Here is an 8232-nt window from a genome sequence, read left to right as displayed (position 1 = left end):
ACGTTTTTTATAGTCCAGTTTGTAGGCGTGCCTTCTAGGTGTGATTTGACACTGCATTTGTTGGAATTAATTTTAAAAAAGTGGAGGATCCATGAGGATCCGTGTAGATCCGCCTTTTATGCAGACCCCTTTGTTGGCAAGGTGTGTGTGAACTACCACTGTTAATTAAATAATTCACACTCCCTGTACTTTTCTGCATTGCATCACCCTCTGACCTCACTGTTTATCACCCGTCCCTCCCCCCAAAATCCTCTGTATCTACCTGTGACTCAAGACAAAACTCCATGCATCTGAAATGGACTGTAGTTCACAAATAAATGAAGAGATGAAGGTAAGTATTTGTGGGCATACACAAGGCAACACCCCCCAAAAAAGTCCTCATCTAATTGGAAAATGCTCAGTGTTTACATTTAGATGGCTTTTTAAACAATACAATATTTTAAGGATGTAAACAACTATTAAGGCGCACAAATCCTGCCTTTTCTTTTCCCCATCTACCTGTCTAAGGTGTTTGTGGTATGAAAATCACCCAGAAGGCAGTACAGAGCGTGCCCAGGAATGCAGGGTTTTTTGTGGTTTTTTTGTCCTCGTAAGAATATCTTTTCTAAGCAGCACCTTCAGGAAAGTGTCTGTTGTACCACTAACTGCAGGGGGCAGAAAAATTATGGTAATTTATAGCTTTGCTATTGTTACTCGTGCACATGAGTGTGTTCAGTGGAAATTTATCAGGCTCCTGGCATTGAACATATTACAAAGCAGCTATAATGTACTTTTTATTATATGGAAGTGCTGATGAGTTCTCCATGAAATGCACAAAGCTAAATATTCATACCCTCTTCTTTATTCTTTCTTTTAAAAAGACCACATCAGAGATAATGCACACCCCAAACAGTTGATTGTAACCGGTGGAAGGAGGGGGACGACGACGAGAGAAATGAATTGCTTTTTTGAATAAAGATAATACTTAGCCAAACTATCGCTGTAAATGATTACTAGCAGTGAAGGCTTTGTTCATTTAGAAAGGAGTGAAACTGTTAGACTGTTAGACTGAGAAAGCCACGACCATTGAAGGAAGAACAAAATGAATGTTGTACCAGCGTTGAGTTGGCTTCTTATCATACCAAAATGGTTTCAAATGCCATTACAGACTAAGTTCGGCAAAACACCGGCATGTGTGGGGATTTTTTTTTAGGAATCTAAAGACCTTAGTTTTGTATTCTACTTGTCAGCAAAGAAAATTAGTCTTTCCTTCTTCTTTTTTTGCTTATCTTTGTGGTAAATTATTCCCTAAGCAGCTAGCTTGCCTTTGCCTTTTGAAGCTCATCATATCTGGGATCTGATTATTGTTTTGTTGACAAAAGAAGAAGCAGGAAAAGAAAAAGAAGACAGTTAGTGGTGGTAATTTGGGAAGTTGACTGAAATTTGGATATGTTTTCTCTGCATTTTCTGGGCTCTAAGGTTACTAGTTGCATGGAACATCTAACTTGGCTCTTAGCTGTACTGAGGTTTTGACATGTGTGCTCGCTCTTCAATTAAACTTTTTACCTTTCTGCATTGTATTTCTTGTACACTGCTTAGAAACCATAGTAGTTAAGCGGTATATAAATGAAAATAAATAAATATTATTGAAAAAATATAGAACATTCCTTTTTGAAGGAACCCTGAGATATTGTCAGTGGAGAGTTCAGAGAATTAACTAGGTGACAACTGTTTTTTTCATATGCCCCATTGCACATAAGGTGTGTTGCGTGTTGTGTGTGCATACCGTGGAAGCTCAGTCAAGTGGTTAAGACCATCACAAAAACCAGCTGTTTAGCAGAGCTCTCTTTACTAGCCCAACACCAAAACTAGGGCTGCCATATGTCCTGATTTTCCAGGACATGTCCTGGAATTTTGCCTCTGAAAATGGCGTCCTGGATTATTTTTTCAGAAATTGTGCAGATGTCCTTGAAAACTGGCATCAGGGGTTAAATCATGCCCAAAATGCCAAACTCAAAAAAGCTCAACAACTCTGTCCTGATTTTCACTTTTGGAGATATGGCAACCCTACCAAACACACTCTTTATACACAAACTATTTACAGATGTTACAAGTAGCCACTGTTGGGATACTGCCAGGGAGACAAAGGCCATCATGCCTCCACGTTGATTCCGGACGATCCATCAACCTCCCGTAGAACAGCAGTATCAGTCAATTAGCGACACAAGCCTCAGAAACAGCTGTCCCACATTCCAAGGACTTGTGCACGCCCTTTGCAGAGTTCGCACAACGAAAGATGCACTCAGGAGAGCATTATTTACAACTTTATTCAGCATTGGTCAGAACAAAGTAAAACATGACTGCCTGCCTGCGTGTCCAGGCAGAGAGAGAAAACGAAAGCTATATACAAAAGAGAAACTTCCTGTGAGCCGGAAGTACGCAGACTGTGACTCAAACAACAGCCTGCTCCCTTTTTAAGGTTGAACGGAAATATGCTAACAGCCTCCACTCTCTGAGCCCAGAGAGGGTTCTTTGCTTACAACATCCTTGCTGTGCCAAAGTGCACAATTCAAATATTGAGTTCAGTTGCTTGAAAAGTCCTGCAACTCTTCACAAAGTCCTCAGTCTTGCATAGTCTTCCAACTCCTATTCACAAAGTGCTCCACACTCTCTGCTCTATCCCACCCTGAATGCTGTAACCTGAGCCCCTAATCTACCCAGCATTACATACCAGTTCTGCCCAGCAGCACCAATAAGATAGCCATAAGATGCCTACAGCAACATTGTGGAGAATGGGTTACATGCTGACTCATGGAAAATTAACCCATTTTTCACTTTCATTAACATTGTGGTATTCCATAGAGAGAACTGTGCGCCTCTACAAGGGAAGGTTTCAAAATTTTGGCTCTTTTTAATTTCCAAAAACAAAGGTATATAAGGAGGAGATGTGAAAGGGGAGTGATAAAATTACATCTGTTTTGTAGAAGGTCAATAAGACAAGGTCTTTCCTTCCACTTTCCTAAAATTGGAGCCCAGGGTCATCCACTGCAGCTTTATTATGGAAGATTCTGGAAAGTAAAAGGAAGTACTTCTTCACAGAATGTATAGATAAATGATGGGATTCAGTACTAGCTACTCATGAACAATAGCTGGAGAGAGCTATTGTGTTCATGTCTTGCTTTCAAACTTCCCATTGGCATCTGGTTGGCCACTTATGGGCACAGGATGCAAGACTTAATGGACCTTTGGTCTAATCCAGCAGGGCTCTTCTGATCAAAGTCCAGTTAGTCTGATTTTCCTTGCAATGCTGAAACTATAACGTGGCCAGAAGTAACCCACCCCACTTATTTATGCTAGCCCCTTTATTGATTTGTTTGTTTTATTTGTTACTTTCATACCCTACCTTTCCTTATAAAATATCAAAGGAACGCAATCAATATTGTTGCCCTAAACAGCCTCAGCCAGGTGTACCCAAAGGAGCAATCTCCACACCCATCACTCAGCCCAGACACTGAGGTCCTCCTCTGAGGGCCTTCTAGTGGTTCCCTCACAGGAAGAAGTTACAGGGAACCAGGCAGAGGGCCTTCTTAGCAGTGGTGGCATCACTGTGGAACGCCCTCCCATCACATGCCAAGAAGATCAGGGACGCGGACTTATAAAAAATATTGGGGGGGCCTGGGAAAGCTCATGAATAATAAATAAGCTCATGAATATGCAAATAAAGTCGTGCCGCCTCCTCGTGAGCGAATAGGGGAGTGTGTGCTGCGCCTATTAATCAGCTCCGAAGGAAATTGGGTGGAGCTTTTGCTCGGGAGGGAGGGCAGGAGGCATGCAGCCCGACCCTGTGCATTTTGGGCTGGGGGAGGGGCGGCGATGGCGCTCTGCTGGAGGGGCGCCGGAGATTATTGGGGGGGCGAAGCCCCCCCAAACGAATTTTTGAGGGGGCTCGGGCCCCCTCAAGCCCCATGGAGTCGGCGCCTATGAAGAAGATAAAGAACGACACAACTTTTAGAAGACACCCAAAGATGGCCATGTATTGGGAAGTTTTTTTTAAGTTTGATGTTTTACTATGTTGTTATATGTACTGTAAGCCACCCAGAGTGGCTGGGGAAACCCAGCCAGATGGGCAGGGTAAAATGAATGAATAAATAAATAAATAATCTTCTTGTTGTGTAAAAGACTCCTGCCTTACAGGGAGTAGGATTAAAGGACCCTTGTGGTCCCTTCCAACTCTGTGTCCTAAACCTCAGCATACCCTGAAATAATTCCTGATAGGACACACAATCCCAAGGGCAACACTAGAGAGTAGTCAGATAGTCCAAATGGTCAAATACCAGTTCAGGTCCAAGACAATAAGCAAGGTTCAACATCAGTCTGTAAGGTCAGGTTCCCACCTCTGCAGAAGATCCAGGGTTGGAACACCTGGGGCCAGTCCTGAAATCACGCCGGTCCAGCAGCTTTCCCAAAGCAGTCAAGTTGTGGTCCATCAATGGAGAAAGTTGAGCAGATTCTGTTTCCCTTGTATCCTTCTCAATCTTGCTTGATGCACTTGAGTTTGCTCCAGCTGAGCAGCTGTGCCTCTCCACTTGACAAAGCGTATGATCCTCACCTGCCCTGAGCCTAATCCAGCTGAGTGACCACAACCTCCTCCCAGACCTAACAAGTCTCATCATCTTCACCTGGTCCACTAGTGAGCTGGGCTGTGTTCCCTTGCCTGCCTCAGTCTCCTGAAGGACACTTCCCACTGTTCCTGATGCCTCAGAGCCCGCAATATCCATGGAACCAGGGGCTCCTCTGGTTCTGGAGATGTCTCCTTCTCCTGGTTCCTGTGTACAGTCTGCTACCCCTTTGATGTCCTTCGATGTCCCATGAGTATCTCCAAATCCCCAGTCTCCCTACCCCCAACTTCAGCTTGTCCCTTCCACTGTGAAAAGATATGAAAAAAAAATTAATTTGGCTTCTCTGCAATCTCCTTGTCCTCCTTTAGCACACCTTTGTCTCCCTTGTCACACAAAGGTCCATCTCCCTTCCTAGGTCGGCTCCTAATACCAATATATTTAAATATTTTGTTGTCGTTGGTCTTAATGTTTTTAGGATCAGTGCTCCTTGAATTCTCCTCCTTCTCTTTCACATCCTTTACTGTGTGCTTATTGTATCGAATCACAGAAGATTGTATACATCTGTTCTCTTCTTGTGGGTTGACTTGCATTGTTGAAGCTCTGGTTGGCTAATGTGGAGATGGGTTTTGCCTTATGGCTGAAGCGAGACTTTTTACCGATTTTAACGCTTGTGAAATTGTTCATAGCTGAGAAATGCTAAATGCACCGCAAGTATTAAAGTTCTGAACACGAAGGTGAATATAGCCATTCTTGGCAATTCTATCTTACTTAAAATTCATTAAATATTTTCTGCAAATAATCCTTAGCCTGCTTAAGCAATGAAATCTGAATATGCATCCTGTACACTTGAAGGCGTTTCCATAGATCACCTTTTCTTATTGGTTGACTATAATGCTTGGAATCGCGTTCCTCCGATTGAATATTTATGCCGATTCTCTGCACTCAGCTGCCAACAAACTCATTTGCTAGAATATTTATGGAAAAGCAAACAGAAGAGAAGGGATGAGAGGAAATCGACTTTCATTCAAGCAAAATACTTACGTAAAAAAAATGTTTAAGGTAGTCATCCAGTATTAATTAAGGAAGGAAGGAAATGGTTTCCAAGTTAGATGAGGCAAAAACCAATATAACGAATGTGTTTTTGTAACGTTGAGTCAATCTTCCAGGCGCACACATCCATACAGACCCCTTTCCTCCTGAAACCTATTAAAGCTCACTTTCCTGTCAAGAGTAGGAACAAGAAATTCGACATGTACTCTAAAGAAGTGCAAGTCAAATCACTTCAAGCTGAGCCGCAGTTTGTAGTAAATATGTAAGATCTGAATTTAGTGGGGAATCAACAAAGGATAAATAGCTTTTCAGTATTGCCAAGAGCACTCGACATTAAAATACCAAGCTCAGCTGCCATTTCAAAACACAGACACCCCAATGCTCCAAAAGTTATGCTGCATTGTAAGCAAGGGATATATATTTTCGTCGGCTGCCTTGCAGTCAGCTGTAAACCACTGAAAGGGTTAAGGAGCTTTTTTTTCTGGGGGGTGGGGTGGAATACACCTCAACCCACTGCTTTAAACGTTGTCTCCTTAATTAATGGTTGCTAACTCGGTATGAACTGTTGTTGTTCATCTTTGGCTCACAGGTATATTTTCTTTTTAAAAAGCCACATGTCAGAGAAACGCACGCACATTATTGCTTCTCGCCCACCGTGCAACCATAAGAGTCAGCATGGATGAAACTGTAGCAGGAGCCTCACCTCCAGGACAAAGAGGCTGAGAGGCAACTTTTAGTCGCTTTGACGTGCCATCCCAAGCAGTAGGTGGTCCGGGGAACTCCATTAGCTTGCTTAAAAGCAACAACAAAAAGCTGTCTTTATGCAGGAGGGAGTTCTTTTTAGACCCTCCTCCCCCATAAATGCAGCTTTTTAAAGGGGGGGAACCTATTGTAAACTGCACCAGGCCTCAAAGTCCCCTTGCCAGTGGAGGAGAGCAAAGGGAGCGCTGTGCTAACAACCTCAGTCTGACCTGAGCTACTCCCCACTTGCCTGCCTGCCTTCTTACTTAAAATCAGCCCCAAGGGTGGTCCTGCCTATTAGCTTACTCCTCCTCCTGGCATGCTCTGGTCCATGGGGTCACGAAGAGTCGGACACGACTAAACAACAACAACCTCCATCTCAGTGTTGCCTTTGTAGAACTCAGCAGCCAGAAAGATGGGTACAAAACCAGAATTTGTTGCCCTCTGCCCTACCAGTTCCAATGAACACCAGCCACCACTACTAGCAGAGACCTTCTGCTTCACAATATGTGCTCTGTTACCTTTTCTGTCACTGTATGGTACTTATGTGTGATTTTTCAGGGCTGGCAGGAGGAAGGTGGCCATCTCAAGTGCCAGATAGGGATGGACCCAATTCTGATTTTCCTCTGTTTCCTTTTTTTTATCCAATCATCGATTCAGTTTTCCACATTTCTATATCAGTTTGAGAATTCTTTTCTTCAAGTCCTCTTGAATTCTTTTCAGTGTCTTAGTGCCAAACTGATATACAGATTTGTGTGTGCAGTTTTGCCCAATATATAGAGTTTTGCAAAGCAATCCTCCACAATATAATGCACGTTTGTTATTTTCACCAAACTGTGCGGTTTTTTGCACACTTTAGCAGAGTATATGCATTCTTGCACACATTCTTTGGCTGAAGAACTGCATTGCAAAATTCAGAGAAGAGCAACTTTGGAAGGCTGGCTGTGATTTGGTTCACAATTGGTTTCAGCAAGTGCAGCTTAGATCATTTGAATGTGAACTGAATTGCATTTGTCCCCCATCCCTATTGGCAGGGGAGCAGCGGTAGCAGGGTCTCCTCTAAAGTAAGGTTACCAGATTTTTTTCAATGAATCCGGGGACGCTTTTCAACTTCAATGGATTTTGTATGGGGACTGATTTGTAAATCCTGGGAAACGGGGACGTCTGGTAACCTTACTCTAAAGCCCCCCAGTCGTTTCTCTCTGTTGGAAGACAGAGCAGATGTTTCCACCCTAAGCTAGCCTCGTTCTCTCAGGTACAGAGGTGGGGCTTAACTGTTCTGTCACCTATTTTGAAGATTCAGCTTCTATATATGGAAACAGGGAGCAGGGAGCATATTTCTTATTTTCACAATATTTCCACAGTTACTTTTTCTATGGTTCATCTCAGTATTACTAACATTTTCCACTCCCCTCAAGGAGAACTGCCCAACCCCCCTAAATCTGGCACTGCTGATGTCTCAGCTGCCTTGGGGCATGGAGATGTTTTATGAGATCCCACTGATTCACCTAATCAGGTCCTTACAAATGATCTGGCTGCCACATGGACATGGCTTTTTGGTGCCAATCATCCTGCATACATCTCTTAGGAAACAGCCTCCATGCTCAGCTTTGGGATTCCAAAAGCCAAATCATTAAGGTTATTTTGTAAAACCCTAATGAATTTGAATGTAAGGCTGTGTCTGGTTGTACTCCACCAAATATAATAGAAAATATCCAATTTCTATGTGCCAGCAAAACATGGGAAATAGGTATTACCATCTTTATTTCCAGACATCAAAAGCTAGAATTTAAGGTAGGGGTACTAAAAACTGTGTTTTAGTGCTTTGTGTAGTACCACAAGC

The 8232-nt window shown here is 42.9% G+C and overlaps 1 protein-coding gene across 1 annotated transcript in view; it reads right to left on the bottom strand.

Moving 5' to 3' along the window:
* Positions 1-6730: 6730 nt before the first annotated feature.
* The window catches only part of PLEKHH2 (pleckstrin homology, MyTH4 and FERM domain containing H2), a 130296-nt gene continuing 128794 nt past the window's right edge, over positions 6731-8232 (bottom strand). Inside the window, exon 29 of the transcript XR_014523526.1 lies at positions 6731-6761. The gene's annotated coding sequence lies outside the window, so the exon portion shown is untranslated. The remainder of the gene's footprint in view (positions 6762-8232) is intronic.

This window comes from Podarcis liolepis (assembly GCF_965112155.1).
Source record: "Podarcis liolepis genome assembly, chromosome: 3".
NCBI classification, from domain to species: Eukaryota; Metazoa; Chordata; class Lepidosauria; order Squamata; family Lacertidae; genus Podarcis; species Podarcis liolepis.
This window is presented reverse-complemented; position numbering and strand designations above follow the sequence as displayed.